The sequence below is a fragment of the Artibeus jamaicensis genome, unplaced genomic scaffold (genome assembly GCF_021234435.1).
Source record: "Artibeus jamaicensis isolate MK-2021 breed Jamaican fruit bat unplaced genomic scaffold, CSHL_Jam_final scaffold_3272, whole genome shotgun sequence".
In the NCBI taxonomy this organism is placed as follows: Eukaryota; Metazoa; Chordata; class Mammalia; order Chiroptera; family Phyllostomidae; genus Artibeus; species Artibeus jamaicensis.
In genome coordinates, this window is record NW_026522039.1 from 1,044,341 (window position 1) to 1,054,192 (window position 9,852).

Here is a 9,852-nt window from a genome sequence, read left to right on the forward strand (position 1 = left end):
ACCCCTTCTCACAACGTAATTTTGTGCTGCTCATGTACAAGCAGGAGGAGATAAGTCTAGGGCCACAAGGAGTCTGATACAAAAAACTGTTTTCTGTGACTAAAGAAAATGGACTTTTCTCTAGTTTTCTCTGAACCTTTGTCTCTCCTACCAGCTTATTCCCCAGCCACATAAAAAACTCCCTGTGTTGCTTTTTGGTACAGATGGATTTGGGACATCTTGCTCTCTGTCCTCTCACCTTGATCAAATCAGATAAACCTTTATCTCCAACCACCAGTGTTTCAATGTTTTGGCTAACTAGTACATGGAGTATGTGAACCTGAATTTTGGGAGGTGATCCTGCAACATTTGGAAATCAAAGGTCTCAGCACTTGATTTTATAATTATTTCAATGCCACCCAGAATATGGATAAAACACTGAGTGATATAGCCTTAAACTCAGTGAATGCTTTATTGTTTTAATCATATATCACATGTTGTTGTGGAGACATCACTAATAAATTCATTACAAGGACTTGATTCCTGAGCCTTATGTGGTACCTCTTGGTTGGCATCTTTGGGAGAAGGTTGCAATAGAGTGAGAAGGTAGGTTTTGAGTCTTTTCCTGGTGGACCATTGTGACTGGAATCACCCCAGCTCCTGGGTGTCCTGAAGTTGGCTATAACCTAATTTTGGATTGGGGTCTCGGGGTCCTGGGGCCCTTTGTTTGAGCCAAGCTGGTAACCTCTTGAATGTGGCACACGGTCCTGATCCCGGATTTGATAGTGGTGTCAATCGCCCATGGGCGGGGCCTGTTCTCCCTTGGAAGCTCACGCACCCCTCTGGCCCAAAAAACTCCTGGGCGCAGTCCACAAACTGGTAAAGAGGGATCTTGGGACAGCCGCCCATGGCACAGGAGTCCAGTATCCAGCGCCTGGATGTGGTGAAGGAGCACCAGGTCCGTGGCTCCTCCTTGGGTGTGCGTGGACCATGGCCTGGCCTTCCAGGACTACTTGCACTATGCTGTGGTGAAGAAGGTGGAGTGGTTGTCTGTGGTGGAGGGCACTAGGATGAGGCCCATGTCGCTGGGGAAGGTGTGGCTCTGCTAGCCGATGGCAGCTAAGGCCAGTGGTGCTGGACCTGTCCCTAAAGATGCCTTTGGGGTTCCTAAGCGCTGTGAGCAGGTTAGGATCACCTTGCCAGAGTGGCTGTAGTGGAGTGATTGCAGGACATCTTGCTCGTCAGGGGACAGAAGTGGCTGAAACAGGAGCAGCAGGGCAGTCTGGGCCATGCTGGCCAAGACCACATAATGAGTGGCCAGGAAAGCCCTGGGAAGAACAGGGTGGGGGGTTGGGGAGATGATGTGGACTTGGTCTCCGGACTACTCAGCCTCTCCCCCTGGCAAGTGGAGCCAGCCGTCCAGGGCAGGAGGGCAGCATTCACTGCCTCTGGGAGCTGGTCGAAGGCCCTGGTGATGTCATTGAACTTGAGTGCCAGCAGGCAAAGGAGAGAAGAGAAGTGGGCTAATGCTCAAGGCTGTGCAGAGGATGGGTGGTTCTGACTGAATGGAGGCTGTGTCCTATGGGGACTGGAGGGCAGGCCCCTAGCTCCAGGCGACTAGATAAAGGTGCCACAACTGGACTGAAAAATCAGAAAAATGTATCCCCTCTGGTCAGATACAGTTCCTTGCAAGAGACCCAGGTGTGCAGCATAGGTGTGTCTGGCTCTCAGTGGTCACCTCTACACAGGACTTCTGGCCAAGGGGCTGACAAAGACCTACTGCTCTTACAGGCTCTCTCAGCCCCTTCCATAGTGTCCTCAGAGAGAACATAACACTGGGTGACCTCAGCATAGCAGGCACCATTAAGATTCTCCCGCTAGACTTGTCTTGAGAACTCTCCCTTCCGTACATTCTCCCTTTAAGACAGTCCTTGGCTTGGTCCTTCACTTTGCCCTCCAGCCGCAGCAGCAGTTTGACCTGAGCAAACCGAGCACCAGTGACAGCCCCCCTCAGGAGAGCACTAGATCACCTTTTTCCTTGGTCATGCCATGGCCACCTACAGACAGAGCTGAGCAGCCAATGTGTACCTCTCCATCATATGCTGACTTTGACAAAGCTGCCAAGAGATATTTTCAACAAAGGATTTGGTTTGGGGTTAGTGAATCTGGAATTCAAAACAAAGCCATGCAGGGGCATGGAATTTTCAACATCTATTACAGATACTAGTAAAGTTATTGGGACCTTGGAGAACAAATATAAACGGTGTGAGTATGGTGTGACTTTCACAGAGAAATGGAACACTGATAACAGTCTGGGCACAGAAATTGCAATGGAAGACCAGATTTTTCAAGGTCTGAAACTGACATTTGATACCACCTTTCTATCAGACACAGGAAAGAAAAATGGTAAAATCAAGTCTTCTTACAAGAGGGAATGTATAAACCTTGGTTGTGATATTGATTTTGATTTTGAGGGGCCTGCAATCCATGGTTCAGCTGTCTTTAGTGACGAGGGCTATCTTCCTGGATACTAGATGACTTCTGACAGTGCCAAATCAAAGCTGACAAAGAATAACTTTGCAGTAAGCTACAGGGCTAGAGACTTCCAGCTACACACTAGCTGGAATGATGGGACAGAATTTGGAGGTTCAATATATTAGAAAGTATGTGAAGATGTTGACACTTCAGTGGACCTTTCTTGGACATCAGGTACCAATTACACTGGCTTTGGCATTACAACTAAATATCAGTTGGATCATACTAACTCTATTTCTGCAAAAGTCAACAACTCTAGTTCAGTTGGGAGGGCTGCACTCAGACTCTTGAGTCCTGTCTGAAGCTCATGCTATCTGATGGGAAGAGCATTAATACTGGCAGCCACAAACTTGGGCTTTACCTGGTACTGGAGGCTTAGTCCAGCTGAAAGAAACCTCTGGGAATGAATATCAGAAGATTTGATCTTAACATATTTCCAATGTGATCAGAAGGCTTTTTTTCTGTCTGAGAAGGTGAACAAAACAAAGGCTGAGCTAAACAAGAGCTGTGTTGTAAATATTCAGTTACTTGTTAGCAGGTTTCTAGCTGAATTGGCCATTTGTCTTGTTACCTGTGCTGCCTTTTACATGCGCCATCCACCAATAATGAAATAGACCTTTATGAAAACTGTAGGAAAAAAAAGACAGTCTCTGGCTTTAATTTAAATGGGTTTACACTGAATAAAAATTCTGGAAGGATGGAAAAGATGCTACTGGGAAAGAAGAGGCCTGGATGCTCCCTCAGCCACTGAAGGCTTGTAACATTCACTGCACTCTTGTAACTATTTATAGCCTATTTTGTCAGAGTTAGGTCACAGGACCCCAGGAAGAGTGAATCCCAGTTTATTCTGTCTTGTTGCAGACTTCTCAGATGGTGGCCATGGGTTTTGTGGCTGAGGTTGGAAGTTAGCTTTGCTGATAGATTTGTGTAATAGATGAGGTGAGGCCCAGAGCATATCAGGTATGCAAATCAGGTATGTGTAGTCAGTGGTTCTCAAAGCTGGGTTCCTGATCAGAAAGCAGCAGCAGCCTTGGGAACATGTCAGAAATGCACGTAGTCAGGATCCCAGCCCAGATCTACCAAATTGCTGACTCAAGGGAGGCACGGCTGTCTGTTTTTAATGAGCTCCCCAGTGATTCCATTGCTCTCCCCTTCTGAGATTTTCTGTATCATCTTATTTAGAGAGGGGAAGGGAAGGAGAAAGAGAGGGAGAGAAACATCAATGTGTGGTTGCCTCTCACATGCCCCCTACCCCTGCAACCCAGGCATGTGCCCTGACTGGGAATCAAAACAGTGACCTTTTGATTCACAGGCTGGTACTCAGCCACTGAGCCACACCAGCCAGGGCTGATTCATCTAATCTTTCTTCCCACCACTGTCCTGATTAGTAACTGGTTCACCCATGCCCATTTTCCCACTTCCCCACCCCACTCCCCACTGGGGTTCCTGGGAGAACACCATGTCATGAAGGGTCTCCAGAAAGGCCTTACAGTAGCCAGTGTCTGTGTTCAGCTAGTTCCCAATCATCTTCATGGCCCAGTGGCTCAGATTCTCCACCTTGATCAGGTAATCCTGTGGCCAACTGATAACCACGTATAGGGAGAAAAGGCAGGGGAGTCAGATTGTCCAGGAGCCCATGCAAGAGCCCTTGCTTCTCATCCAGGGACAATGGGGAACAAGGTAAAATGGCAGATGCACAGTCAGCTGGGCCACTGGTGCTGCCTGGCACATTGGGCTCTGATAGTGCTAAATTGCTCTCCTGAATCCTTCAGCCTCCAAGACTGTGAGAAATAAATTCCTGTTGCTTAAGCCTCTCAGGCTGTGCTATTTTGTTGTGGCAGCTTGAGCTGACTAGTACAATCTACTAACTGCATTTCCTTCTGCATTTTTCTCCCAGTGGAGGAGAGAGGAATTGGCTGTGGCCCCTTGCTCTTGGGTCAGACTCCCCCATCCACCTTAAAAAAAATGTATCTTCACATTTTGTGTGTATGCACACAGGGAATATAGATGTACTCTTGCTTCCAATCTCAGGATGTATGTTTAACTCTGGCCACCTTTTCCCCTTCATATAGTGGCATTTGGAAAAAGAAAACACAGAAGGAGAAATCATTTGCATGCCTCTTGTTTCACCCTCCTTCCCCAGAAAACAGTTTGCTGTGACACCTTTGATTCTTACACAGTGAGATGTAAGATGGTTGCTCAGTCTCCTGTCTGCTTTATGTTGGACCAGCAGTCAATCCCTTTGCACAGAGCCTGGCTCATAATGGGCACATTGGCGGAGGGATGGACCAATGGACAGACAAATGGATGGAAAGACAGGTAGACAAATAAATAGATGGGTGAATGAGCAGATGTAGGAAAGGACATTGCAGGACCTCCTGTGTGACTCCCTCAGGAGTTTCCAGGTTTGGGAGCAGTGCCCATTCCAGACACTTTCTTTCAGGCCTGTGTCTACCCTTGTTCTGTCTCTGACCACTCTTATGAGAACCTGCTATGCTTCTCCCATCTCCCTCTAGAAATCTGTTTGGCTTTCTAATTTGTTTTACTGTAAGCACGTACACTTTAAATTCAGCCCTTCTCTGCCCTCTTAATTCACCTACTTTGCTCAAGGAAGGGGAATGGGCTTATTCTTCTTCCCCTTCCTTAAAGTGAGGAAGTGCAATCTCACACATCTTATTTATTTATTTATCTTTAGAGGGGAAGGAAAGGAGAAAGGGAGAGGAATATCATGTATGGTTGCCTCTCGTGTGTCCCCCTCCGGGAACTGGGCTGCAACCCAGGCATGTGCCCTGACTGGGAATCAAACCACAATACTCTGGTTTGCAAGCCTGTGCTCAATCCACTGAGCTACACCAGTCAGGGCTCTGGCATATCTTGAAATCACAAATCTGTGCCCCCTGTGATGCTTGTGTTTTAATGCCAGAGCTATTTTGATGAAAACCGGAAATTGTGAGTAATCTAGTCTGTTGCTTAGCCTTTAAAGAAACCAGAAGGTGCACAGCTGGGCTTCCTAGGAAACAAGGGCTTAGAGTGGAGGAAGTTTGCATGGATTTACTCATACTTGGATATATGCTATCCAGCCCTGGAGAGTCAGCCCTTGGGGCACAGGGCTCCATCCTAGCTAAACATGAAAGTAGAACAAAGTGCCTCTGAGCTGGAGGAGCTGTCACAGCTAATACGGTCTTTGATGTCACACAGAAGAAAGCAGACCCAGGGAGATTAAGTTGGCCCTGGTGCCACACAGACATTTATTATTTGCAAAGCTAAATTATTTGCACAGGCCCACAGCCCTGTTCCCTGCCATACACTCATTACCCACCCTGAGCTAATCACCCATTACCTAAGAGCTGCTTCATCAGGCATCTGAGGTGAGGTGATGCTGCTGAGTATCTTGGATGCCTGCCCTGCGGTCGGCTTTTCCCACCCTGGTTTGGCCTATGCTTGGCACAGATGCAACTCCACTGCACACTTAGTAACTATTTGCTGAAGAAATAAATAAATGGACAAATGAGTGAGCAGTAGGTATGGGAGCCACACATTGTACTTCAAGATATTCTATCCTTTGTCCCCTCCAAAACACATGTGCCAGATGACATGTCTCCATTATTGGTTTGGAAAGCAGGGTCACCCAAGGCCCAGAGGCAGGGCAATGGGTGAGGCTGCCCAGAGCTCTGGCCTGGCAGGTGCCCTATGGGTTCTCACACATGGTTCTTGGGTCCTCAGGAGAGATCTTGCTTCAACAGGCTGGCTCTGCTGTGCTCTGAGGTCTGTCTGAGAGATGTGGGCAGAGTCAGGGGCTGTATTCTCCTCTGCTTCTGAACTTTGCAGCTTGTACCCTTTTAATTACACCCTGATATGGGGGCCTGTTAGGGAGAAGGCCCAAGAGAGGTGTGACTGTGGGGTAAGCAGGCAAAGTCCAGTGCTCTCCCTTCACCTGTTGCTACACCTGCTCCTCCTTGACTCCTGTAGCAGAATAAAGTGGACTCTTGCCTTTCTCGTTTCCTTGGCTGGAAACGCAGGAGTACATTTGAGTCTTCCTTCTCCTGTGACTCAAGGTTTCCAGCCCCCTTGGCTCTGCCTCTCCAGGGCCTCTTACAACAGCCCCTACCACTTCTGCTCTAAGGCTTCCTCCCTCTCCTGGCCCAGGTGTCCTCTCCACCTCACCCACAATGCTCACTGCCTCTGGCCTCACACTTCTGGCCCTTTCTCTCCCTTGGCTTTTGCCAGAATGACTCTAAACACAAGCCAGGTTATGGCAGCCTCTACCTTGGCTTACTGGCATACTTTTGCCCTCATCTCTGCCAAAGCTCTATTTTTACATAATATGTCTTCTAGTCTGTGAGCTGTGAACTGCATGATATCAGGGCACTTGTTTATTTATCTGGGATGCCTGTTGGAGTGGCAGCAATGTGGTGGTGCTCCATCGATGAATGCAGGAGTGAGGTATGGGGCTGTGTGCCCCTCTTGGCCAGCAGTGAGGACAGAGGACCATAACACCTTCTCTGAACTAAGATAGTGTTCTTGATCTCCCCTTCATGTCTTCTTAGGACTTGGATCTTCTCACAGTCCCCCTCACTCCCTTTCCTCTTGTGCTTCAAGAAGTTTAGGGCACATTTTTCCACTTGGGGTTTTACCGTGGGTGTGAGTTCACAATTTCTGCTCTCTGGCTTCCCCATGCATTTTTGTTCTTTGTGCATATTGCCGTCTCCAAGGGCTCAAGTCTGCTGTACTTCCTGCAGCCCTCTGATTCTGAGAACTGCCACCTTCTTTTGTCCTACTCTTTGCTGGGTGGTGGGGTTTTCTAAGGGAGGTGGGGTAGCATGGAGGCAAGGTACAGAATGGGCTAGAGAGAAGGGGTAGGATTTGCCTGGTTGTAAAGTAGAGGTTGGGCCCCGGCCTGGTGACGTGGTTGGAACATCATTCTGTGCACCAAAACATTGCGAGCTTGATTCCAGGTCAGGGCACATACTGGAGGCAACTGATCAGTGTTTCTCTCTGACGTAGTTGTTTCTTCTCTCTTTATTTCTATCTCCCTTCCTCACTCTTTAAAGTCATTAAACATATTCTCAGGGGAGGATTAAAAAAAATGTAGCCCTGACTGGTGTGGCTCAGGGCATTGGGCATTATCCTGCAAACCAAAGGGTCACCAGTTCAGTATCCAGTCAGGGCACATGCTTGGGTTGTGTACCAGGTCCCAGTTGGGGTGCATTAGAGGCAACAAATTGATGTTTCTCTCACACTGATATTTTTCTCCCGCCCTTCTTCCCTCTTTAAAAATAAAATCTTTTTTTAAAAAAGTGGAGGTTTGTGAGCAAGAGTAAATGCATCAGTATGTTAGCACTGCTCTTGGCACAACAGCTTCACTGTGTACTCTGCAGCCTAGAGCCATGAAGGGGTGTTTCAAGGTTGGCAGCATTCAGCAATCATGTCTCAGACCTTTCTAATCCCCCCAAAGTGCCCACCTGCACCCCTACCATCATGCACAGCAACCAGGGGAAACAGAGTTTCATTGAAATGCAGATCTTTGCAGATAGTCTGGAAGAATTTGTCCCACCACCTCATTATTACCATGCTAGGTTCAGCTGGATCCAGCCAGAAAAGAGACTGCTTCCATTAAACCCCCTCACAGCCTGAGTGGTCCCTCCCCTGTGCCTCAGGCAAGTATGTAAGGTGTTCTTTCCTCATCTAGGGCAGGTCACACCCCAGTACCCCTATCTGTCCTGCCCTTTTTTGGGTAAGCCTATAGCACCTTTCATGGGGTGTGGGGTGTTGTCTTGCTGATGCCCAAGTGGAGCTGCATGTAAAAATTCTCTTAATAAACTCTGGTAATGATAGAATCTTCTGCCTCTTTTGTAGGTCTCTTGTTTTCAAGAAATTTTATAACCAGATAATGAAACTGGAAGTCAGCATTCATGCTGCCTGTCACTATGAGAACCAGAACAAGTAAGTAGAGGCAAGGTTTGATTCTTTATGGGCACTTTATTCAGATGCCAGGGATCTGAGAATATGGCAGGTTATATACCTTAAAAACCATGTCAACATCTCATCTCAAGCTGATCTTTTGATAAGAAGAAACAGGTAGGTAAGCGGTGTGGATCAAAGGTTAATCAGATATGAGTTGCAGTCCATGGGTGATTTTCCTATATGTCTTTATGTTGATCAACAATTCTTTTTTTTTTGAAAAAAATTATTTTAATTTTTGTTCAAGTATGGTTTTCTGTCTTTTACTGCCATTCCAGCCCACCCCCAAGGGCTCCCTACCTCCCTCTTATTTCCACCCTCCTTAGTTTTTGTCCATGTGTCTTTATACTAGTTCCTGTAAATCCTTCCCCTTTTCCCCTGAAATTCTCTCCCTTCTGGACACTGTCAGCCTGTTCTCTATTTCAGTATGTTTGGTTGTATTTTGCTTGCTTGTTTGTTTTGTTGTTTAGGTTCCTGTTAAAGGTGAGATCATATGGTATTTGTCTTTCACCTCCTGGCTTATTTCACTCAGCATAATGCTTTCCAGTTCCATCCATGCTGTTGCAAAGGGTAGGAGCTCCTTGTTTCTTTCTGCTGCATAGAATTCCATTGTGTAAATGTGCCATAGTTTGTGGATCCACTCATTTACTGATGGGCACCTAGGTAGGTTGCTTCCAGTACTTGGCTATTGTAAATTGTGCTGCTATGAACATTTGGGTGCATAGGTTCTTCTGGATTGGTGTTTCAGGGTTCTTAGGATATAATCCCAGCAGTGGAATTGCTGGGTCAAAAGGCAGATTCATTTTTAGTTTTCTTAGAAAATTTCACTACAGAAGTAGTGGTTGTACCAGTCTTCAATCCCACCAACAGTGCATTAAAGGTCCCTTTTCCCCACAACCTCTTCAACACTTGTTGTTTTATGATGGCCATTCTGACCAGTGTAAAGTGGTATCTCATTGTGGTTTTAATTTGCATCTCTCTGGTAGCTAGCAATATTGAGCATCTTTTCATATGTCTCTGGATCCTCTGTATGTCCTCCTTGGAGAAGTGTCTGTTCAAATCCTTTGCCCACTTTTTAATTGGGTTGCTTGTCTTCTTAGAGTGGAATTGTGTAAGTTCTTAGTATATATTGGAGATTAAACCCTTGTCTGAGGTATCACTGGAAAATATGTTTTCCCATAGAGTTGGTTTTCTTTTTACTTTAACACTCTTTTCTTTAGCTATCCTGCCCTGTCACTATGAGAACCAGAACAAGTAAGTAGAGGCAAGGTTTGACCCCTGGCAAAATAAAATTTCTTTTTATTTTGATGAGATCCCATTTGTTTATTCTTTCCTCTATGTCCCTTGCTCCAGGGGACATGTCAGTAAAAATGTTGC

General features: G+C 46.6%; 1 pseudogene; it reads left to right on the forward strand.

The window, feature by feature from the left end:
- The first annotated feature begins 2,059 nt into the window (after positions 1 to 2,059).
- Positions 2,060 to 2,893, forward strand: LOC119064192 (voltage-dependent anion-selective channel protein 2-like; annotated as a pseudogene).
- Positions 2,894 to 9,852: the final 6,959 nt, after the last annotated feature.